The 25827-nt window shown below is 40.0% G+C and overlaps 1 protein-coding gene across 3 annotated transcripts in view; it reads left to right on the top strand.

The window, feature by feature from the left end:
* Nucleotides 1-25318, top strand: part of KLHL31 (kelch like family member 31) — a 129943-nt gene extending 104625 nt beyond the window's left edge. For all 3 annotated transcript variants that reach the window (XR_006298957.1, XR_006298955.1, XR_006298958.1), the window contains 3 exons: nt 22135-22226; nt 23791-23875; nt 24939-25318. The gene's annotated coding sequence lies outside the window, so the exon portion shown is untranslated. The remainder of the gene's footprint in view (nt 1-22134; nt 22227-23790; nt 23876-24938) is intronic.
* Nucleotides 25319-25827: the final 509 nt, after the last annotated feature.

The raw sequence follows: 25827 nt of genomic DNA, 5'->3' as shown, positions 1-25827 counted from the left end.
ATTATTACTTTTCACAATTCTGTGGATGGGAAAAATCCAGTGCATGCTTTCCAATGGGTAGTTGTGGTCTGGGTCTGCTCAGATGATGTGTGCTGGTTCATTCCTACATCTCCAGGTGGTAGGCGGCTCAGCTGGAGTTGCATGGTCCAGGGGAGCCTCATGGTGGTTGGCATCTGTTAGCGGGGTGACATGGACATGACCATGTGTCTTTCTTCCTTCAGCAAGATAGCTCAAGCTCATTCACATGGTTCTCTTAGGGTTCCAAGTGCAGCAAGACAATAAGCCCTAACACACAAGCACTTTTCAAGCGTCTACTTGTAGCACATTTGTTAATGTGGCTAATGTTGGCAAAGCAAGTCACATGGCCGAGCCCAGATTTACTGGATGGAGAAATAGAGCTAGCCTGTGAATGGGAATACAGGAAAGCCACATTGCTAATGGGCATACGTACAGGGATGAAATAATATGTGGCTATTTTTCAATCTGTGACAACTATCTTTTCTTAGTCTACAAAATACTCCTAGAACTTCTTCCTTATTTAAGTTTAAAGGAATCATAAATATAATAGCCATATATATACCATATCTTGAAAGAAGAAGCATCCTGCCTTTTCTTTTCTTTAGAGGTGGTTTTAAAACACCATGGAGGAAGGGTATTCTTGGGACTTTGAGTTCCTAAAGGGTTGGATCTGTGTCGGATTCTTTTCTGTATCCCTCGCAGTATGATAACTTTTTTTGAATGAATGAATGGTTTGTCACCTAAATCTAATAACATCAAAACAGCAAGAATAAAAAGCTGCTGATTTTCACAGATCTTGATTTTCACGACTTCCTAAGAATAAAAAAAAGGAAGAATTACATACAATCAGAATATACAATGACATACTGAGGCATACATTTTGGTTTACTTTTATTGGTTTCTAGATTTTGGACTTGATAAATAAATTGTTTTCTTCTCCATCGCAAGTCATATTCATTATATGCTGATACTTGTCAGCTCTTCACTGAAACAGCTAGAGGGCACAGATCTTGGGAAGAAACCTGACCTTTACAGTATGCATTTCATTAGGGTTATTCAAATTCTGGCCCATCTTCTTTCATGATGGCAACTCTTCCTTTGTGTCACCTGTGGGGCATCAAGTAACAGTATGCTTGTAAATGATCTTTATTCAGCACATACACACCTTTGGTATCAGTTTGTTTGTTTGTTTTATTTTTTTTTAACATTTATTTATTTTTGAGACAGAGACAGAGCATGAACAGGGGAGGGTCAGAGAGAGAGGGAGACACAGAATCTGAAACAGGCTCCAGGCTCTGAGTTGTCAGCACAGAGCCCGACGCGGGGTTCAAACTCATGGACCGTGAGATCATGACCTGAGCCAAAGTCGGACTCTTAACCGACTGAGCCACCCAGGCGCCCCTCAGTTGGTTTAATACAGTCTCCCAGGAGGGAGAAGACAAGAGAGAGAATAAAATTAATTTTGCTGAGATACTGATTTGTTTCTGGTGATCTCTGGCTGTTGGGTTCTATCACAAGAAACATTTCCCAGGAGCAAATGTTGAAAATGGATCCCCTGCAAAGAGAAACAAAATGTACTTCCCCACTACCGAGTAGGAGGAAATATGTTAATGTACTCATTAATGAGCCATAAAATCATTCTTTTCTGGTCACAATCATCAAGCACCTTAATCGAAATTAGTGGACCAGAGAAACTCAAGCCTATAGATGGCTTTTACACATGCATTGTACTCTGACTCTTTTTCCTCATCTCTTACTTTGCTTCTCTATGGCATGGAAAAGAACTTGGGAGGGAAAAGGCGAGAATTCTCAGTCAACTTGTAAAGGAGTTGATTCGTACTGCAGTGGCAGTTCATTTTACTGCATTCAGAGATGTCCCTCTGTCCTTTCTGGGTCACACTCCCTTCCAGGTTTCTGTACACCCTCCACTCCCTTGATTTCTCTTTGTTGCTACTAAAAGGTAAACCCCATCCTTGACCTTCTGATTTCCTTTACTCTTCCCCATGGCCACCTGGATCACATGTGTTCTTTCCCCCTGCTCTTGCTCAGCTTTTCCTAACCCAGTAAGGGGGCATCCATCAGCAGTCTCCTGAGAAGCATGGGCTGCCATTTGAATCCCAGACCCAGCCCTTCAGCTCAAACCATAGCTTAGACTGTACTTACCTGCTGATCTCAGACCCTCCCCTCTCCTCCTCCTTCCTTTGTGGACTGAGGCAAATGCAGCTATAGAAACAGTAGTTACTGATGTGGTTTGGAGTGTTGGGGTTCAGAACCGATGCCCAAGAAAGAATTCATGAGACATCTTTCGTGCAAAAAGGTGTTTTTTTATTTTTTTTTTTAATTTTTTTTCAACGTTTTTATTTATTTTTGGGACAGAGAGAGACAGAGCATGAATGGGGGAGGGGCAGAGAGAGAGGGAGACACAGAATCAGAAACAGGCTCCAGGCTCTGAGCCATCAGCCCAGAGCCTGACGCGGGGCTCGAACTCACGGACCGCGAGATCGTGACCTGGCTGAAGTGGGACGCTCAACCGACTGCGCCACCCAGGCGCCCCAAAGGTGGTTTTATTAAAGCATGGGGACAGGACCCATGGGCAGAAAGAGCTGCACTGGGGTTGTGATGGGTGACTGATTCTATACCTTCAGGTTGGGAGGTGGTTAGGATAGCATAAGTTTCTAAGGAGTTTCCTCTTCACGAGGTCCTCAAAGCATCCTGAGGTTCCTGCACCTGCCAGGAAGTGACATTCTTTACTCTCCTGGTAAGGCTGCTGGGAACTCTGTAAGCAACATTTCCCGGGGGCTTTATTGCTCCATGTTTCATAAAGTCAACCTTACTTGCTTAAAGCTGTCTGGTCATATCTGAGTCTGTGCATGTCTCTGTCAAATATGACATTCCAGTCAAATCTAGGTAAAATCACCAGTGCTTCCAATGGCATCATGTTACAAGAACAGATTCCTATTGAACTTATGCAAATGACTATGATTGCCATGGAAGAAAGACTTCCCACTGAGACTTTTGACTTTCAGAGGATTCAGATAGAGAGAAAAGTTAAATGCTTCTGTTTGTTCCCAAGTGAATACTTGATCATGTTTCTCTAAATCAGAGATATCTTAAATTTCCTTAATCTGGAAGAGCAAACACAAGAGAACCAGCAATGTTTCAAACAAAAGTCACAAAAACTATAATCACTTTTCTCAGTGTATTTAGTCCCACTTTACTAATTTTTCTTCAGTTTGATTGCAGCTTTTAGTTAGTTCTGGAAATGCATTTCAGTTTTATGATCTTAAAGATCATTTCAGTTTTACGATCTTAAAGATGTCAAATATCTCTATTCGTCCTAAAAGTCCTTTTTATGAGTCTCCTTGAAAATGAAACACCTTTTGTAAGATCATGAGAACAATTATAAATGACAAAAAACTCAGCAATAGACATTGTTAAAGATCTGATATGAGAGTTCATTATAATGCAATTGATAAGGATATTTGGTTTTTTCTGTGACACAGAACACTTCAATAATCAGAATATTGAGTGATGACCTTATATCAGAATGTAGCATACCAAATTAACAAGCTTAATTAGTCAAAAAGACTTCATTTATGATTTAAATCTTGGGGAAGTTTGTTAAAACCTTAGAAAGTTTTAAAGCACGTGCCTAAATAGGATTGTAGCTCACCAAAGACCTGATAAAGGCACAACATAGAAACTTTTTTCTGGGCAAAGAAAAGAGAAAACAACTTGGTTTACATTTTCGGATCAAGAGCAGAATAACAGTCCAAGAAACTTTGTCTTTTTAACAAAGAGAAAGCAGAATTTCAATCTTATGCTGGTGCTCATCTTTTAATGTTTATTTTTGAGAAAGAGAATGCGCAAGAGGGTGCACACACATATGTAAGAGCAGGAGGTGGGGGGAGAGGTAGGAGGAGCAAAGAGAGAGAAAGAGAGAGAGAGGGAGACTGAGGATCCAAAGTGGGCTCTGCACTGAGCCCGACATGGGGCCCAAACTCACAAACCAAACCATGAGATCATGACCTGAGCCAAAGTCAGATGCTTAACCAACTGAACCACCCCAGGTGCCCCACCAGTGTACTTTTAAAATTCATTCATTTTCACCTTAGGCCATCCTGACCACACATAGAATTCCTTTCCAAAGATTCCACTTCATAAACCCTCTACAACTTTCCTTTACATTGAGATTTTGTCCCAAGCCATTTCTCTCCAATCAGTCTCATTTAGGCCAAAATTACCTTCTTTTACCTTCAACAAAAATGTATTTCCATTCCTTGTACCATCCTTACACATCTCCTACTTTCTTACATACAGAGTTGCTTCCCTTATTTCAGTCTTCATTACATTTAGCAGAATTTTGCATTCTTAGAAATCTTAGTGTCCAGCGAAAACTAAGTAGTAATCAGTTGTGAACTGTTACACCAGAATTCTTTAGACGGCAAATTCATGAATCAGTCAAGCACAAAGCATGTTTTCCAACAGACCCAAATATCCTTAGTTTCTCTGCAATAAGAAGTCAAAAGCAAATAAACCTTATGTTTAGTAATCAATGCTTTAGTATTATCCTATTTGGAAAAAACCTGGATTCCAATGAACTCAGCCCAATTTATTATCCAAGCAAAACTTTAAAGTTTCAGGTTACCAAAGACTTTGAGAGTGATCTTAACAATTAACCATGAAAAGGTTTGAGACAGACGAAATTAACCATCATTTTTAAGTCACCTTTTTGGTAACAAATTGCAACAGAGATAACGTGAGCTTAATAAACCTTGGTAGAATAAAAGTTTCACATTTAATGCTGACAACTCTAAAGACATGTCTATTTTACTTAAACCAACAAACTTAAATTAGCTTAAATACAGAATTCTCTTCTACCTGGATCTGCTTTAAAAAGTCAATCAATTTGTACCCCATTGTCAATTTTTACCTGGGGCACCTCTGGGGAAACCTGAAGTGGGTGGTCCTAGGGGGGTGGTGTTCACTCCTTGACCTCAAGGGTAGGAGAAGCAGCCAATGGTGCCAGAGGTACCGAGGTTGGTATAGGAACTAGTTATACAGGCTGCACCCAAGGTGGTGCAGAAACAGGAGAGGCGGTGGGGGGCAGGCAGAAGAGGTGAGGGGCCACCAGAAGGCAGAGAAAGAGGGTTCCTGGTTCTAAACTTCATCAGCTCAGACAGATGAGCAGATGCCATGGCTTTTTTCCACCAACGTGGAAATATGCAGTCCATGTTGGGCCAGAGAAGACAGAGAATTTCCCTGAAACAAAGGGAGTTTCAGTAGATGTTTGGAAATATTCCTTAAAGTCTCTGTCCTAAGATAGACTAGCCACAATTGGCTCCAATTACAGCCATTAACCTGGGAAATGAATGAGGGAGAAGGCCCAACATCTGTTAGGAGGAGGAACAGTGAGAGAGTCAGTATCCCCTTTGTTAGGGATGGCCTATTTTTCCCTCAAGCAATTGGTTTCTCTTAGGAGGAGGCCTATTTAGATAATTATCATCCAATATATCAGGAGGGAGTTTACTGGCCTGGTTAGTAACCAAACACATTCTGGAAGAGGCCCTTAGGTCTGGGTTTAGAGCCGGACCTGATTTAGAGCCCTGAAGGCCTGGACCTAAGGTCCCTCTGAACATTTGCCCTGTTTTCTGCAGAAGAGATCTAACTAATAGATACTACTGAGGCCATGCAGTATTATAGAAGACCAGTCCTTTTCTAAATTTTGTAATCCAAGTTTTTTCCAGTGGGTTTAGAGGCATTCCAAGGATGAGTCCTTGAGAACTAAAGAGAGAGGGTCCATTACCAAAAATCCCCCCTAACTCCCAGATGGCATCACACACAGGGTATGTCAGAGGTTCTGCATATCAAAAGCGACCAGAGATGTCCCTCCAATGAAAATCACTATTGATCACCATCTTGCCATAAAGGCCCTGTAGGAAGGATGCTAGCCTCCCCCTCCCTTCCCCTTCCTTCCCTATTGTATCCTAGGCTACGGATGGGTGCCTGGTAAATGGACTGAAATACTGTGCCATACCATGTCCAAGCCTTCCTGTGAAGGCCACGCTATTGCCTTGCTGTGAAGGTTGTGCTGTTTTTAACCCATGGAAAACACTAGAAAAGCTTTACAAGGGGAAATTCCCCAATTCTGTAGCTTAAGTAGTTATTAACGGACATTGAGATAAAACAGTAAAGATAGAAGTCCATCATAGTCTAAATGACATTCCAACACATATAGTTTTTATAGCTAACATCTCTAGGAAATGGTCCCTGGTTGGGCTTTAATTCAATCGGGTTCTGGCCACTCCCAGTGGAAGTCTGTTGGCCAGAAGCTGCTAGACCAGGGATGTGGAAGGCATCATATTAGACCAATGAAGAAGAAACCTCACATAGGAGTCTTAAGATTAGCAATTGTCCTGGTTGTTTAGGTGGCTGTCCTATGCCCCAGACAGACAACTTTGTGCAAGGACAGGAATAAAAAGAAGGCATCAAGTTTCTGGGTCTTTTTTCCATTCTGGCCATGGTACTAACTTCCAGCCAAAAGGCAGGCTTTCCCCTCCCTGTAGAGTAGCCACAAGCTAGAGGATTGCAGCCTGAGCAATCGACATGAAAGTGTTCCAATAAGACTGGGACACCTGGGTGGCTCAGTCGGTTAAATGTCTGACTCTTGATTTCAGATCTTGGGTCAAGATCTCACAGTTCATGGGTTCAAGTCCTCCACTGGGCTCTGTGCTGATACTGCGGAGCCTGCTTGGGATTCTCTTTCCCTCCCTTCCTCTCTGCCCTTGTCCCATGCACTCTCAAAATAAATAAACATTGACAAAAAAAAGAAAAGAAAAGAAAAGAAAAGAAAAGAAAAGAAAAGAAAAGAAAAGAAAAGAAAAGAAAAAGGAAAGAAAATATTGTTCCAATAAGACCATACTCCCTGAAAAGTCCCTGAAATGAAATGAAAGTAAAGGAAGAGAAGAGAAAATACTCACCAAGTTTGTACCGAGGCTCAGAGTCCAGATGAGAAGTCTCAACCCCATGTTAGGATGCCAAATGATGTGGATTGAAGTGTTGGGGTTCAGAACCAACAGCCAAGAAAGAATTCTTGAGACATTTTTGGTGTAAAAAGATGGTTTTGTTAAAGCACAGGGACAGGATCCATCGGCAGAAAGAGTTGCACCGCGGTTGTGATGAGTGACTGATTATATACCCTCAGATTGGGAGGGGATTAGAGACAGCACAAGTCACTAAAGAATTTTAGAAACATGGTTTCCAGGGCCTTGAGGGGGCTAGCTATTGTTAGGAAAAGGTCATTTATAACTGTCTAGTAAAACCTTAGTCAAGAGACTCTTCAGATGTATATCAGGGGGCCATATGCTTGGAGGATGATTGCTGACATATATCTTTGGGGGTAGAGATAAAGGAAGTTTCCAAAGGAATTTTATATGTTAAAGTAGACTTACACGATCTTGAAGGTTGGGATAATGTTAACCTAAGTTTCCCTTTTGCCCTTAGCAAAGGGTCATCATCAAGGCAGCTGAGCTTCCAAAGGAATGTCACTCTGCCTGTCCCAAGGACTTGTCAATGCACTGTAGGCAGAAAGGAAATTCAGTTTTTCATTTGCCTTTGTTTCCCACATCAGTACAGTCTTCTAATAGACTGGGAGGGATGACCTACAGAGTGTGGTCTCTGGATGGAGCCTGAATAGTGATTTCAGGCTTTCATAAGACATGCAGAACAGGAGGGAGGGCAAAGAATGTGCCACTAATGGCCTCACTGCCTACCTCATTGCCTGTCCCCCTTAAAGGGAAACTACTAGGCCTTTTCCATTTGCATTCCAAAGATGTCATGGTTTCAGAACAAGAGTACTTCCACTCTTGGGCTTCCAATGAAGAACCACCCATCCATATAGGATCCAGTAAAAATTGCTTGCTATTTCTGTCATGTGGACAGGGCTGACTTGGAGTCACCCTATTCACATATTCATTTGATCATTTTGAGGGGAATTTGGGAGATGAGGAACCAACAAGCTTTGCAAAAAAACAGATTCAGTTTCTGTTTCTCAATCTCCCATTATCTAGCATTTGCCATGACGTTTGTGCGACTTTGTTTTAGCCCTGACCTTTTTCACACTCTCTGACATCTTTTACACACGGATCATCTATTCCTCATATACTTACTCATTTAGCGAATGTTCATTGAGTGTCTGTTTCATGTCTGGTGCTATTCTGGGTGCTAGAAATAGATACAACCATGGACAACACAGACAAAAATATCCCTGTCCTCATGGACTTTACATTCTTACAAATATTTTTGAATTCTTTCACATTTCAGCTCTCCCATTCTCCTTCCTCCAAGCTTGCCCAACTGCCATTCTTCCCTTTAGAAAATTACTCCTTTCTTTCTCAATCATATGCTCCTTTGGCCAAATTCATCCACTTCACAGCTCCACTGTCACCTCTAACCAGTCCAACTTCTCTGCTGGGATCCTGGACAACCTCTACAGTTCCCAAGAACTGCTTCCCGGGAAGAAGGGAGTGTGTTATGCTTTTCACCATCCCATAGGGTGGTTTCAAATCGAAAACTCTAAACTCATGTTTTATATAATAAACAGGAATACATACATTTGTGTTTGCTGAAATAGTGTCCAGCTTCCTGGGACACTGCTCCTGCTTCCCAGGAAGAAGGAAGTGGTTATGCTTTTCACCATCCCATATGGTGGTTTCAAATCAAAAACTCTAAACTCATGTTTTATATAATAAACAGGGATACATACATTTGTGTTTGCTCAAATAGTGTCCAGCTTACACTGCAAGTTTGATAAACAAAACTATTCTCTTGGATTCAACATGTACTAAAAACCTAAAATGAACAAAACATTCTGTTTGGTGGACATACAGGCAAAAGGATTGGTTTAGCTTAAAGAAAAGGCAAAGGAGTAGAAAGCAGTAAAGATTCAATAAATAATTTTGCACTGCTTTGAAACAACGCCAAAGTATGACCACAGAACATTGCACTGAAGGTTCTGGAAGTTACCCAGGCAGAAGGTTAACGAGCATAGGTTAACAAGCATAGGTTAAGAAGATGGTTTTGGAGATGATGGAAGGGAACCCAATTTGAGAACTGGTGTGCATAAAACAAGCGATGGGGTTTTTGAAGCCCAGGATGTGAGGGATAAAGGACTAACTGAAGTCAAAACTTGGAAGATATGAGGGGGAACCTGGGTGGCTCAGTCCGTTGAGCGTCTGAATTCAGCTCAGGTAAATGATATCATAGTTTGTGGGTTCAAGCCCCACATGGGGCTCTGTGCTGACAACTCAGAGCCTGGAGCCTGCTTCTGATTCTATGTCTCCTCTCTCTCCCTCTCTCTCTTTCTCCCAAAAATAAATAAATATTAAAAAAAAAAAAACTTAGGAGATATGTTCCTTAGGAGGAACATCCATACCTTTGCCAGAAAAATGTGATTATGATTGAGGATTTTGGAATCGACTTTTGCTTTTTGCTTGATTATTGTTTGTTTGATTGTTTTAAGTAAATTATAAAAGATTATTCTTGATAAGTAAAGTAGAACACCTAAACCATTCCTACATCTAACTGGGATCTAGGGAATATTTTTAAATCGGGAAATCATTATTCTAAAAGAAAAAGGTCTTATGAAAGGGCTTATATGTGTTTATATTTGCATAGTAAAACATTTGATGTAGCTTAACTATGCAGCATATTTTCAAAATTAATTACTAAATTTCTGATATTTTCTTCATCTTCACTCATTTTATAATTCCCCAAACTACAACTTATCTTGACCATTTTTTTTAAAGTTTTTATTTACTTGCTTTGAGAAAGAGAGAGAGAGAGAGAGTGAGCTGGGGAGGGGCAGAGAGAGAGAGGGAGAGAGAGAGTCCCAAGCAGGCTCCACACTGTCAGTGCAGAGCCTGATCCAGGACTGCAACTCACGAACCGTGAGATCATGACCTAAGCCGAAATCTAGAGTCGGACGCTTAACTGACTGAGCCACCCAGGTGTCCATCAACCATTTTTGTAAGTTTACAATTGATCATTGCTAACATGTCAGCCTCACAGATTTCGCAAGTCAGTTTATCTACTTATCTTCAAATTCGCCTCTGAGCTCAGGAGAGTACCATGCCCCACCCTCCAAGAACACCTTACCTTTATTCTGTAGTACTTTACTATTGTGAAAGCACTTTCACACACATTAAGTGATTTATTTCATCCTCACAACGACCCTGTGAGGAAAGAGACACTCCAATTCCCATTTTACAGGTAATGAAATCGGGGCTCAGAAAAACTAAGCAAATGGTCTCAAGTCACAAGACTATTAAGTCAAAAAATCCTTACTCTGAATTTTCTGATTTCTGGTCTTCTGCTGTTTTCACTGTCCCACTGTATCTGCTATCTTTCTGTGCACCCAATATCTGTACCTGGGCCAGAGTATGCCTGTCTCTATCAAAGAATAATTATCAGCTGTGCCTTACCCATTCCCTTCAGGCTACTCTCATTTCCCATCATCGCCAGCCAAACTATCCAGACCTTATGCACACATAAAAAGTAGTAAAACAAAACACCATGAGCCAGTGACACAGAGATACTAAAAAATAGTCCAGAGTGTGTTCGTAGATAAATAAGTCAACATGTCTCCTTGCAACATCCCTGAACTTCCTCCCAACCGAGAATGATAGCTCTGGAGAGAACTGAATTTCAAGATCACTGTGCATTGTTTTATGCCTGATGAAAAGATGGGAAGCAATCTCCCTTTCCACACATCCCTTACTGAAGGAATGAAATAAATAGAAGGGACCCGCCCGCATGTGTCCCTGCCTCCCTATCCTGTGTTCCCTCTGCCCATAAAAATGTCCAAGGGTATGGGGTGCTTGGGTGGTTCAGTCAATAGACTGAGCATCTGACTCTTGATTTCAGCTCAGGTCGTGATTTCGTGGTTTGTGAGTTCAAGCCCTGTGTCTGGCTCTGTGCTGACAGCACGGAGCCTGCTTGGGATTCTCTCTCTTCCTCTCTCTCTGCCCCTCCCGTGCTTGTACTTGCTTGTTCTCTCTCTCTCTCTCTCTCTCTCTCTCTCTCTCTCTCTCTCAAAATAAATAAATAAACTTAAAAAAATAAAATAAAATAATTTTTTAAATGTCCAAGGGTATAAACATTTGTAATATTCTTAATACATATCGCAGAATCATGTTGTGAATCATGCTTTGATAGAAAGCTGATTCCTTGTATAAGGCCCATAACCTTTTCAAAAGGCATCTGAAACTTTTTCACTGTAAAACCTAAATATCTGAGAAAAACATAATAATAATGTTACCTATCTCTAGCTTAAGGATAAAATGTCAGGGGTAAAACTTTGAGGTATCTGGGTAAGGCAGTTTAGGATGCCTAGGGCCATATATTACCCATTTCAGGTTTCTGTGTAGAAAGCCCCAAAAAGAGTCTCCTTTTATAACAGATTACTTTTTCCTAAAAAAAAGAGAATCTGTGGGGCGCCTAGGTGGCTCAGTCAGTTAAGCATCTGACTCTTGATTTTGGTTCAGGTCATGATCTTATGGTTTGTGGGATGGAGCCTTACATCGGGCTCTGTGCTGACAGTGCAGAACCTGCTTGGGTTTCTCTCTCTCTGCCCCTTCCCTGCTCTCTCTCTCTGTCAAAATAAATAAACATTAAAAAAAAAAAAAGAATTTAAGTTCATTGAAATAGGCTTCTGAATTTCATTATTTCACATACTAGGTACACACGTTCATCAATTTTATTGCATATAAGATTTTAAATAATGTAAGATTTTATTTGCCTCTTTATCAGCAACATGTGCCCAGTTGTGTACCCACATGCAGGGCCTTCCTCTAAAAAGAGAGAATTAAATCCTATTCTGGATAAGCTTCTTATGATTATGATGTTAGGTGGTTGACTATGGGCTGGAATGATGGAAGACAGTAATTCACAGATGGTGAGCTCTTCATGATGGCAAAGGCCCAAAGCATAACAGTGACATTGGATGGGAAGATAGGGTCAAGGAAAAGCTCATGGAAAATGAGGAGACCAAAGACTGAAGATGCCAGAGTGCCAGATGGTCATCCACGTGGATGCAGACATCTCCTAGGGTGATGGCAGGGCGTAGGGTTGAAGCAAAGGCTGAGAGCCAGGTGCCCAAACTTTAGTGAATGAATAGAGAGACAAGGAAGTTGGTGGACAGCAATGTAAGAGGCAGATGGCATAGCCAGATAGCATTACCCTCAAAGGCACAAGAAATTTACATAAGGGTTGAGGAGTAAATGTCTGGAAGCTGCAGTGAAATGGGAAAAAGACTGCAAACTGGTGTCCAGATCCCAACACCCAGGGAATGTGGGAAAGCTAGCAGCCTGCATTTGAAAGGGCTGCAGGGAAGTACTGTCTTCAGAAACAAGCCAGTCTACAGGTAGGCAAGGAGACCAAGGGAAACAATGGTAGAAAGCCTGAGAGCATAGACGAAATTGTTAGTGAAGAACACTAGAGGAAGCAACAGGAAAATGAGAGAGATGGAGGAGAGGGGAGAAGAGAAAGGGGAGATTGAACCAGAAGAGAGAATTCACAGCTGAACTAGTAAGAGTAAGGGAGAAGGTAAATAATGACTTGGGTTTTGCTGGTGACCAGAACCAATGAGCAGACCAATTTAAATGAAAATACTTTCATAAAACCTTAAGGTTAAAGGCTTGAATGGAAGTAGAACAGCAGCTATATGAGTTCCTCTGGATGCTGGTTGGAGAATGAGTATGTGGCAGTGCTTCTCAATGCTAAGGGTGCCTTAGAATCTCCCGAAGAACTTTTATAAAACATAGATGTCCAGACCCCACTCTCAACCACTTAAATCAAAATCCCTGAGAGTAGACCTCAACACTGGTAGTTTTTGGCAGTAGTATTCCTTTTCTTGTTGTTTTTTAAGATTTTATTTTTAGGTAATCTCTACACCCAATGAGGGGCTCAAATTCTCAACCCCAAGACCAAGAGTCACCTGCTCTACCGACTGAGCCAGCCACGGCCCCTGGCAACAGTGTTCTTTTAAATATCTCCAGCGACATTACAGCCAGGATTGAGCTAATAGATGGCAGTGGTTCTTGAAGTTGGTCCTGGACTATAGGTGTCACTGTAACCTAGGAACTTGTTAAAAATGCAAGTTCTCAGGCATCACCCTAGACTTACTGAATCAGAATTCTGGGGTGGGGTCCAGCAATCCATGTTTTAACAAGCTGTCTGGGTGATTCTGATGCATGCTGAAGTTTAAGAGGCACTGGTATATGCGATGGGGTGGGGGTGGGGCTCTCCTGCTACACAGAGGCAGTTATAGCTGTGTGTATAAGTATGGTCGGCAGTTACGTTCTCATCAGCATTTTATGAGACTTCTTACTGCCAAGATCTTTTTCTATATAATTCTGGGCAGTTTGATAGTCCAAAAACAAAAACAAAACAAAAAATTGTTTGTCTGACTTAAGACTGAACATTTTTCATGTTTATCATTAACATAAATTTTTCATGCTGTTATTCAAACTAATTTCTTTTCTTTTCGTCTAAAATAAAAATAGACCATTTTTTACTATTGAGTGGAAGGTCAAACACACTGAAAAGTTGCAAGGAGGTAAAAAATTTTCCATCTAGCCTGCTTTATGAAGAATCATAGCATGAAGATAGTGTCTTAATTGCTAACTTTCAACCCAAGAATATGAACATATACAATGACATCTGTTCATAGTCTCAATTTTTATGGAAAAAAAAAGAAAGGGAACAACTCTCAAAAAAAAAATTGAGGGAAAGAAAACTAAGAAGAGGAAATTCCTCAAATTAAACAAGTTTAAATATTGGCAGTGGGTGCAGTAAAACACACATAGAAATGTGGTATACGTTTCCTGAAAATGTTAGCTGTTAAACGGTAGGGATCGTGTTTCAGTATTTCCTTAAATAAAACTTAGCATATCCAGGGTGGTCCATAAGTTTTAAATAATAACAATTTGCTCTCCAATCTGGTCTCACTTAGCTTCCTTTTTCACTGTAACATCTTGAATTTCTCCCAGGGCTTAGTTTGCAATTCACTCAAATAAATAAATAAATAAATAAATAAATAAATAAATAAAATAAAACAGCAGCTTCTTCAAGTTTGGGCTCAACTAACAAATCATTTACACAGAAAAAAATGTCTTTTCATTTCAACATACAAACTATCAATTCAAACCTCATTACTGCTTACCTATACTAGTAATTGTTTGCTTCCTCCTTTTATTTCACTTTGCTACCAGATTAATTTTCTTTTTTGTTTAAGTTTATTTATTTATTTTGAGAGAGAGACAGTATGTGGGGGGGGGGAGGGGCAGAGAGAAGGAGAGAGAATCCCAAGTAGGCTCCTCACTGCCAGTGCGAAGCCGATGTGGGGCTCAAACCCACGAACTGTGAGATCATGACCTGAGCCGAAACCAAGAGCTGGATACTTAACCGATTGAGCCACCAGCATCCCAAGATTAATTTCCTTATAGCAAAATTCAAAATCTCTCAGTAACCTATCCCCCAGTGACAACCCATGAAATACAGACAAGATGTTTACCAGGCGCAGGCCACAGGGAATTAGCTCTGGGGAGACGACAGAAGAGACAGGAATGTATTGATCTTAAAAACTAAGAAATCCCTGGGGAGACTAAAGTCCATCATAAACCTTGGGTGAAGACGCACGCAGAGGTGGAGTATCAGGGAAAGAGAGTCCGGCCACATTCTGCTCTGCCTTTCTCTGATCCTTTGGATCCCTGCCTATCTCAGGACCGCCTTGAGTCAGAAGGCAGCAACAATAGCCCTTGTAAGGGTAAGGGGTGCGGGAGAGGCTCACTCACTCCTCACACATCCTCAGCAAGCCTGCCTAAGGGATAGTAGATCACATGTGAGATCATGGTCTTCTCCCTTTTAATACTTTAGAGGAGGATTCTGGCCAGAGGAATGCTTGTTGAAGAACAGATGAGTGGTTAATCACAGTTCTGGTGTCCAGGGCTTTGTGCCTTGGGACTCATCTTCTAACCACTCAAAATCACAAAAGAGCCGTAAACTAAGGCCTGAGCCTTGGTAATACAGCTTACAGCCTGAAATACCTGAGGTTAGAACCACTACAGAGCGAAAACCACAAACTGAACAACATATATTGTATCAAGCAGAAAAACTGGAACAAGCAGAGTAAGAATGTAAAATAAGCACAACCAAAGTTAAGAAAAAGATATTGGTAATAAATGGGCATCTAGGTGCCTCAGTCTGTTAAGCATCCAACTTCGGCTTATGTCCTGATCTTGTAGTTCGTAGGTTTGAGCCCCGCATCAGGTTCTGCACTGACAGCCCAGAGCCTGGAGGCTGCTTCAGATTCTCTGTCTCCCTCTCTCTGCCTCTGCCTGCTTGCATTCTCTCTCAAAATAAATAAATAAACATTAAAAAAAAGATATTGGTGGGGCGCCTGGGTGGCGCAGTCGGTTAAGCATCCGACTTCAGCCAGGTCACGATCTCGCGTCCGTGAGTTCGAGCCCCGCGTCGGGCTCTGGGCTGATGGCTCAGAGCCTGGAGCCTGTTACCGATTCTGTGTCTCCCTCTCTCTCTGCCCCTCCCCCGTTCATGCTCTGTCTCTCTCTGTCCCAAAAATAAATAAACGTTGAAAAAAAAAATTAAAAAAAAAAAAAAAGATATTGGTAATATGAAGCAAGAAAAAGTCACAAAGAGATCCAAATGAAAAGTATATATATATATATATATATATATATATATATCTTGAAAGAATATATATATCTTGAAAGAAAGAATAGTAGATGGAATAAATAGCAAGCTGAACATAGCCACAGAATAAATTATAAAATTGCAAGAGCAGACTGAGGTAATCTCCCAGAAGGCAGAGAAAAAATGGGATAAGAGATAATTATAGAAATAAAAATAGAGATAAAAGTAGACAAGCTGACATATGGAAAATATGAATCCAAAAGGAGAAAAAAATAAAGGGAGGGAAAAATGTTAAAGGAAATAATAAAAATAAATATCCCTGAATTAAAGGGAGATGAAAGAACTCAAAGGCAAAGAATTGAGTGCCCAATAAGAAAAAGTAAGAACTCAGATACGGTCTTGGAAAATTTAAGCTCATGAAAGAGAAAGAGAAAATTCTGAGAACTTCCAGACAAAAAGAGCATCTCCTACAAAGTTACAAAAATCAGACAGGCATCAGATTTTTTAACAGCAACACTGGATCCAAATATTTAAGGGTTTTCCAGATATCACTCTTGTTACTGATTTCAAATTTAATTCCACTGTGGCCTGAAAACGCACTTTGTATGACTTGAATCCTTTTAAATTTATGGAGACTTGTCTTATGGCTCCAAATATGGTCTATCTTGAGCAGACACTTCACCAAAGAATATATATGGATGGCAAATAAGCACATGAAAAAGACACTCAACACAATTAGTCATTAGGGAAATGCAAATTAAAACCATAATGAAATACCTCCAAACACTAACCATACCAAGTGTTGCCAAGAATTTGGAGGAACTAGAACTCCCCTATGCTTCTGGTTGGGTTGTGAAGTGGTTCAACAACTTTGAGAACTAGCTTGGCTGTTTCTTAAGAAGTTAAACATAAACCTACCATCTAACCAGCCATTCCACTTCAACACGTTGTCCAAGGAAAAAGAAAGTTTACATTCATTCAAAGACTTGTACATGAGGGGCGCCTGGGTGGCTCAGTCGGTGAAGCATTGGACTCCTGACTTTGGTTCAGGTCATGATCTTGTGGTTTGTGAGTTCCAGCCCCACATCAGGCTCTGCTGTGACAGCCAGGAGCCTGCTTGGGATTCTCTGCCTCCTCTTTCTCTGCCCCTTCCTCACTGATGTGCACGCACACCCATGCCCACTCTCACTCTCTCTAAAAAACAAATAAACTTAAAAAACATTGCTCTTTATAAATAACAACAACAACAACAAAGACTTGTACTTGAATGTTCCTAGCAAATTTACTGGCAATAGCCCAAACTGGAAACAATCTAAATGTCCATTAACAGGTAAATGGATAAGTAAATTGCGGCACGTTCATATAATGGAATACTAGTCAGCAATACAAAGGAATGAACTATTGATACATACAAGAACATGAACAAGCTACAAACTAATAATGATAAACAAGACAAAATAAAAGAGTACATACTGTTTGACCCATTTATATAAAATTCTAGAAAGTGTAACTTATCTGTAGTGATAAGAAGCAGATCAGTGGTTGCCTAGAGATGGGGAAGAAAGGCAGGAAAGGGTGTGAGAGCATGATTACAAAAGAGCAAAAGAAAACTTTTGGAGGTGATAAATATGTTCATTATCTTCATTATGGTTGTGATTTCACAACTGTATGCATATACTAAAACTTATCAAAATGTACACTTTAAATATGTATAGTTTGTTGTATGCCAGTGATACAGTGAGAAAGTTGTTAACTGAAAAAGTTGTCAAGGGGCGCCTGGGTGGCGCAGTCGGTTAAGCGTCCGACTTCAGCCAGGTCACGATCTCGCGGCCCGTGAGTTCGAGCCCCGCGTCATGCTCTGGGCTGATGGCTCAGAGCCTGGAGCCTGTTTCCGATTCTGTGTCTCCCTCTCTCTCTGCCCCTCGCCCCTCGCCCGTTCATGCTGTGTCTCTCTCTGTCCCAAAAATAAATAAATGTTGAAAAAAAAAATTAAAAAAAAAAAAAAAAAAAGTTGTCAAAAAAAATTTTTTTTGTCTGAAATAGATGAAATGCAGGTCCCCATTTTTTATTCAAAAAATAAACAGAGAAAAATTTAAAAATACAAATATATATATACACACACATATACACACACACACATATATATACATACATATATATATACACATATATATATGTGTGTGTGTATATATATATATATATATATACATATATAGTTTGTTTAATAATGTAGAACTCAAACTCTAGATACTAACAACACAGTGGTGGAGAGAAGCCAGAGGGATAGGAAATGATGTGTATCAGTTGGAGTCCAGGCAAGAGGCAGAAACACACAGCTATTGTTGACAGAGAGGATTTAGCATAATTAAGGAATAGCTAGCCAGGTTTTAAAGAACCGAAAAATTTTAAAGGGAAACATTACCAGCACACCAGCCCTCCTTTCTTCCAGTAGAAGCAGTCTGTTCCAGTGGCAACAGTTGATTCCAGTTTGCCATGTTCTGACATTCATGCAGCAGAAGAACTGTGGTAAGTTGGGTATTAAAATTGAATGGTATTTCATTTTGTATATAATCCAGATGGGTGAAGTCAAGACTTGCTTTTTGACACCAGTATGTACCTCACACTATATTTTGCCCGTTCTAAGATGCCATTAGTTGTAAGCTGCGCCATCGATTTAAATAAGTTTTCTTTTTTCTTGGAAAAATACTTTTTTAACCCTACCTATAACATCGATCATATACAATATGTAATAGGTCAACTTATAAGATATCAGAAAGCTTATTGTATATAAGTTTGGCTTAAACACACCTTTCATGAATAATTGAGACAAAAGCTTATGTAGTTCCCTATTATCGGTTATCGGAAATTACTAACCGCCCTATCTCACTTCTGTGACCTCGCCTGCTTACTAAACAGATAACTTAGGATGCAAAACGCTCCACCACCCCCTCTACCAAGATCTGGCCTAGGCAAGACCAACATGTAAAAAGTCACGTACTCACTGCCCTACAGCATCTCAGGTGTCTAACTATGATTGGTCATTTTAAACCCTCTTAGGACAAAGACCTTTCAATTGATAGGTTCCCGCCAAAACTAACGTCGTTATGTCACAATATAATTGGCTACCATGAAATGTTGTAAGTTGTAATTGGTTAACTAAATAATGACGTATTCTGACTTGCTAAAATCCATATAAGCTCACTGCTACCTTTGTTCAGGGCCGTTCTCTGCACTTTTCTCCTTAAGATCAGGAGATCAGGTTTGGCCTGGCCGTGAATAAAATCTTGCCTCGCTTCTGTTCGGAGTCTCGTAGTTTTTTCAACAGCACCCTGTTTCAAATGATTATAAAATAAATCTTGAACTCAGAAATCATAAATTATAAAAAATAAGAATCATAACTGAGGAAACTTGTTATTTATACTATTTAACAAACTTTCCTGTTACTCAGCAAGTAAATGCTTTTAATGCTTTGATGATGGTGAGATTCTTTACAAACATTACTTTTACATTTTGAAATAAACATGTATGGTTTTGCACAAAGTCGTTGCGTAGAGGTAAGGATGGATTGTAAAAGATTTTGATTAATGGTCTTTCCCACTAATTAAGATAACTTTTTTTTTTAACGTAAGCTATTTAAGCAGTAACTTTCAATAGAAAACAAGGCGAATAATTTATATCCCAAGAAGGGGGAAAATACATATTTTATTATATACTTTCTAAAAGCTTTCAAAGTGTTTCATTTGGTCACCATTAAAGGTTGCTAAAATTTCATCACTTTATTCTCTATGAAAATGTAGGTGTATCCTAAATAAGTATTTAAGTAACATTATACTGGGCACAAAACACTATGTGCTTACCTAAGACTTAAAAATGAGAGGTAGCCCACAAATTGTAGAATGTTAATATTAAAACAGACCTATTAAAAAAATTTTTTTCAACGTTTTTTATTTATTTTTGGGACAGAGAGAGACAGAGCATTAACGGGGGAGGAGCAGAGAGAGAGGGAGACACAGAATCGGAAACAGGCTCCAGGCTCCGAGCCATCAGCCCGGAGCCTGATGCGGGGCTCGAACTCACGGGCCGCGAGATCGTGACCTGGCTGAAGTCGGACGCTTAACCGACTGCGCCACCCAAGTGCCCCAAAACAGATCTATTAAATGGAGAGAAAAGAATTTCTGTTACGTGTATAGAAAGGAGTAAACTTTGATTACTTGGGGGATATGAGGAAAAAAGAAATCCCTTCACAACACAATAGTTATTTTATCTGTAAAAATGGTGATTATCATGGTTTACTCCAGGAGATACAAAGACAATAATCGTTTCTGAAAATGTATAATTACGTCATAGTAGAAATACTTGCCGCCAGCTGCAATTTACTTTTAAAAGTTGTAGACTGTACCTGGATGGCTCAGTTGGTTAAGTGTCCGACTTCAGCCTAGGTCATGACCTTGCTGATCCGGAGTTCCCGAGTTGAAGCCTCGAATCAGGCTCTGTGCTGACAGCTCAGAGCCTGGAGCCTGCTTCAGGTTCTGTCTCCCTCTTTCTCTCTCTGCCCCGCCCGCACTTGTGCTCTCTCTCAAAAATAAACATTTAAAATAAATAAATAAAAATAAATAAATAAAAGCTGTAGGAAAAGTTTGTGTGTGTAATAAAAGTAAGTATTCCCTACTATTACCTGTAACTTTCATCAGAGGTTAATAATTTTATTACTCTGAAATCCTCAACAATACAAGTATTTCAGTATTCAGTTGATAAACATGTTGTTTTAAATGTCACTTTCCCAGAGAGGCCTTTCCTGAAACAGCCACCCCCTGACCCATCTAAACTATGTCCTCCTCCCCTTATTCTCTGTCATGACACTCTTTTACTGTCGTAAAGCACAATAATTTTAAATTATGCATTAATTCATATGGCTCTTTATTTAACACCAGTCTCTTCCTACCCAGCATGGCTGTAAACTGTGAAGGAACTACCATGCCTTTTGCTCACCTTTTTGTTCAAGCACCTAGCACCATACCTGGCACCTAGTAGGCACTTAATAAATATTCATTAGATCTATTCATATTTCCTCAGTACCCTTACTTTATTACTCTACCTGCCTCTTTTTAGTGAACCCCCACCCTTCCCAGCTCCTCTGTTAATCCCCACAAAGTAGTCCCTGACTACCGGAACTAGACCATCACTGAGAAGCAGGAAACTGATGCAGAAACTGAAGCAACCAGATGGATGCCATCACCACAAGAAATGAGGAGGAAATGCCCACACTCTCCAGAAATGCTACAGAAAATGGGGAAGGGCTGGGGAAAGAAAGGTCCCTGACCTCAGTGTCCTCAGAACTAACAGCTGACTTTGCAGGAGGTCCCTGGTCCTGGGACCTCTGTTCTCCTACGGAATTGGGGAAGAGCAGGTGGCAGAGGGATGCCTAGAGAACTGAAAGGGAGAAGCAAGGTGGTGAACACCTGGATTTGAATTTAGATTCTGCCATTTACTAGCTATGTCACTTTACAAGTAGGCTTAAATCCTCAAATTTTTCAACTGGAGATACTGTCGCCCACCTCATATTGTTACAATTAAATGTTACAATTAAGGACACTTAAGAGTGTGCACATAGTGACCGACCCACACTATGGCCTCCGTCAATGGAATGCAGCCTCCATAATTATCTGATCCTGGCCTTGAGTTGGATGAATCAGCTGCCTTGATCTTTTCCTGTTTTGTAGAATGAATCATCGACCAAATTTCTTCCCAAACAATAAGGTATCATATCTTAAATATGTAAAGCTATAGTGTGTTGTTGTTTTTTTTAATTTTATTTTACCATAGGCCATTGAAGAGACATTGTTCTGCTCCTACCATACCCTCATACACTCAGCTTGAGTATTGGACACTCTGCACGCTTTTCTCCCAAGATAAAAGATGTCCATCTTACTGTCTATGCTTTGGGGCCTGAGTCCATCTGGAAGGCCACTTGCAAAACCTCCAACACAGTTTTAGATGGTGAATGGGCCTCTTATTAATAGTACCTATAGAGAATATTCTTCTATAGAGAATTTTTTCAAAGCACTTTCATATATGTTATGTTGTTTACCCTTGCAATGATGATGAACCAGGGCTGGAATTATGATCATTTCCACCAGTTTCTTCTCTTACTTTTTTTTTTTTTTATGTTTATTTATTTATTTTTTTGAGAGAGAGACAGAGAGCATGAGCGGGACAGAGGCAGAGAGAAAGAGGAGACAGAGAAAATCCCAAGCAGGCTCCACGCTCAGCACAGAGCCCGGCACAGGGCTCATCCCGTGACTGTGAGATCATGACCTGAGCAGAAATCAAGAGTCGGAGGCTTAACCGAATGAGCCACCCAGGCACCCCCTCTTACTTTTTTTTCTTAATCTTTCTTTCTTCCAGAACCCAGGTGAAGAAATTAATTTATCTGCCCAAAGTAATATCACTATCACATGAATATTTGAAGGAATGAGTGAGTGAATCATAATGAGCTGGTACGTCAGGAATCTAAGACACTAACCCATGCTGTTCCTGTTTTCTTTCCTTTCCTTCTTATTATCGTTTTCTTCTTTCTTTCATTTTTCCCTCTGTTCTTTCTTCCTCTCTCCCATTTTCTGGTAACTTCTCATAATCTGCATCAGTTTTTGTGTCCTTCCCCTGGGACTCGGGAATGCAATAGTAATGACATTAATGAACTACAAGCCTCAGAGAAAATGAAACATAATAGCCATTGTTTTTTATTATTCTGCAGTGTCCTAAGTACAATTAAAAGAAAGCCAGCTTTCATCAATCATGCAACAACACATTAGCTGAACTGAGCTGGTAACAGACTTTAAATGTTCAAGTAAATATTTGCTGGCTTACGTTGGCATGTTTTTGCCTTTTAAACAAACTACCATATAATCATCTGAATATAAAACAGTCAAAACTGTATAAACTAGCCATAACTTGAAAACTAAAACTTGGAAACCTCAAGTCATGTTATTTTAGTTAAAAAGCGATGACCCTGAATCTCCTTTTTTACATCTAGAATTTTTTTTTAAGATTTTATTTTTCTTAAGTAATCTCTACATCCAACATGGGGCTCAAGTTTACAACCCTGAGATCAAGAGTCAGGTGCTCTACTGACCGAGCCAGCCATGTGCCCCCCCCATCTAGAAAAATTTTGAATAGATAAAAGAGAGAAAACTCTTATTGAGGATGCCATCTTCAATTTATATTGTTCAATTTATATTGTTTTCTTACAAGGAAAAAAATAGGATTCATAAGCCACTTTGGGTGTAATATACTGAGTATGGATTAGATTATTTATATCTTACAAATCTGGCATCATCAAATGTACCAAATTTCTGAAAAATGTGATTATTTGCACTTTTCCTCTTTAGCTTTAAATACTAAAGCATTCCACCATCTGCACTAGGAACTTTTTATCAATATGGTCTGCCTGCAGAATAGTATTGTGTAATGTTAGCAAAGGCATGCTATCAATTATCATTTTCATCCCCAAGTAACGTTTGAAAAAATAAAACCCTAATCATGTAACAAGTCCAGTCAATTTAACGTCAAATCAAATATTCCTTGACATTTTGACACAATTTTGACTTACTGAATAAATCCCGTTATAAATCTCTCATAAACCCTTCAGATTTTACATACTGTTTTAAATATTATGCTTCTAAGGTCTGTAGATTCATAACAGAAACCAGAGACTATCAAAGGTTAACTAAAGCATCTATCTTTCAATAGCATTCCTCACTGATTACCTCATTTTGAAATTATCTAAGAAGTAAGCTGTATGCCCTACCTGAAGATAAAGGGGGAAAAATTCTTCAACTGAGAGATTTTATCCCCAGCCTGAGCAAAGGGAAATTCTCCAGGGCTGGTGTCTTTTTCAGGGTACAAATCACAGCACTCATAGCTAAATCATTAGCAGAACTAACCAGTCTGACACACATAAATCATCACAAAAACAATAGGTGCTCTTTATTATTTTCTTCATAATGACACCTAAAATTACTGAGTTTATATTCTTGTTTATTGTCCGTCTTCTCACTCTAGAAAGAAAGCTCCATGAAAACAGAAATGTTGCTCTTCCCTTTCACCCAGTATCTTCGGCACCAAGAACAGGACCCGTGCAGAGTGGGTACGTAGTACATATTTGTTAAATAAACACAAATTTAGTTCAACTGGCAGAGAATTGCCTTAGTTGTATAATCACAGAACTTTATATATTGTCCAAACTTCCAAAAGTTCTTTGTAGCCCAGATCAACGCTGGTACTAATTTCACAGCTAGTTTATGGACATATTTCATCTGTGTTCTTAAGTATTAGAAGACATCTGTAAAAAACTGTCTTAGTTATTTGAAAACTAGAAGATAGTGCCTAACTCTAACTTCAATAATAATACTATCTTCAAGGACACGTTCTCACATTCAAGGTTTTAGCTGTTGTTATGACCATTGCAATCTAATTACAACTTAGAAAACCTAGTGAATTTCCCCATCACACATTCCCTCAACTACAGGACTGTGCCCCTGACCTTGCTGAGGGCAAGGTGAACCCTGATTAGTTCCCCGTATGTGGAAACGATTCAGTATAGGTATAAGAGAAATGTTCATTCGTTCACCACTCAACTCCCCATTTCTTCTGCCAAAGCACATCGCAGGCCATAAAGGCCTATTCAAAATTTAAGTGTTACTGTTGATACATATGATTGAGTTTTGTTTTCAGCAGTGAAAGGGAAAGTGGAATGAATTTGGACTCTGAAGGCAAAGAGACCTGGAATCAAATCCAAGTTCTGCTGTTTACTTGCTATTTACAAGTCTCTGGCTAGCCTTTGAGTGTGCTTCCTAATCTGTGAGCCTCCACTTCCTCCTCTGTAAAATGGGCTAACACCTCATAGAAATCTTTCCGAACCTTTTTCACAACATTACACACCTTGAAACTGAGAATGTTTTTACTGTAAAGGATGTTGCTGTCCACAGTGAGATGTGACCAGACCAGAAGGCTCTGGCCACCCAAATCAGGTCCTGCTTTGCCATTGCAAAGGCTGAAGGGAATGTCATTTTGGTATCCCATTGCTAGTTAGGGCACATTAGTATTCCAAACCATGCTTTTTGGGAAGCTCTGCCTTGTTTTGCAGGGGGGGGGTGGGTGGGGGGATAAATGTGAATCTTCCTGATCACTAGTTCCCCTTCCTCCCCTAGATCAAGGACAAGCAAAACAACGTGTTTATCTGGTGCCCATCTCCCTGGCTGAACACTCCTCTGAAGGTGACCGTTGGACTGTGCCAGAGCAGAGCTGTCCACACCAAGTGATGCTTCATAGCAACTCTGGCTTTGGTGAACTTACTGGCATCCCCTTATATATAAGCTGTGGCCTGATAACCTTAAGCATAGCTCCATAAAGTTCCTACCCAAGGCCACGGAGTCGACTGCTGACTAGCAAGCTGTTCTCTACTTTGTACAGGTGTCTATTTGGGGAGGGAGAAGGTAGAAGAGCCAGTGAAGGTTTGCTTAAACTATTCTTACAGCGAAAACACTGGCTGTCATCACAAAATATTAAAAATTAAAGTGCCAGAGACGGTTTTTAGTGGCCCTGGCTTTTACAGGTGCTGAGCTTTTGAGTAATAGGGGAGTGTCTTTCCAGGAAACTGCAACCTTTTACCATTGCAACAGCAGAAAACATCTGTGGCAGAAAGATATTTTCTGAGCTTACTGCTACTTGAACGTAGTGATGTTGTGTCTCCTAAAATTCCTACCTTGCCTTAATTGATGAAAAAGAAGTACCATTCAGTGAGCCTCCCCCTCCCCACTATATGTGTCAGATATTCCGCATGTTATTTTCAGTCTTTACAAGCACTCATCAAAGTATTGCTTTCCCCCATTATACAAATGATGAAACTCAAGCACAGGAGTTTACCCAAGGTCACAGAGCTAGAGGGGCCAGAGCTGGGATTCCAAATCAGTTCTAACACTCAAGCCAAGACTTTTCTGGTATGCCATATTCTCTGTCCAGTAGTAACAGAGCTTCTAAGACCTAATGAGTTTTTATTCTTTAAAACTGAATTTTTAAAAAATGTAAGCAGGGCACTAA

The sequence above is a fragment of the Prionailurus bengalensis genome, chromosome B2, assembly GCF_016509475.1.
Source record: "Prionailurus bengalensis isolate Pbe53 chromosome B2, Fcat_Pben_1.1_paternal_pri, whole genome shotgun sequence".
In the NCBI taxonomy this organism is placed as follows: domain Eukaryota; kingdom Metazoa; phylum Chordata; class Mammalia; order Carnivora; family Felidae; genus Prionailurus; species Prionailurus bengalensis.
The sequence above is the reverse complement of the archived record's forward strand: the minus strand, read 5'-3'. Positions and strand labels throughout refer to the sequence as shown.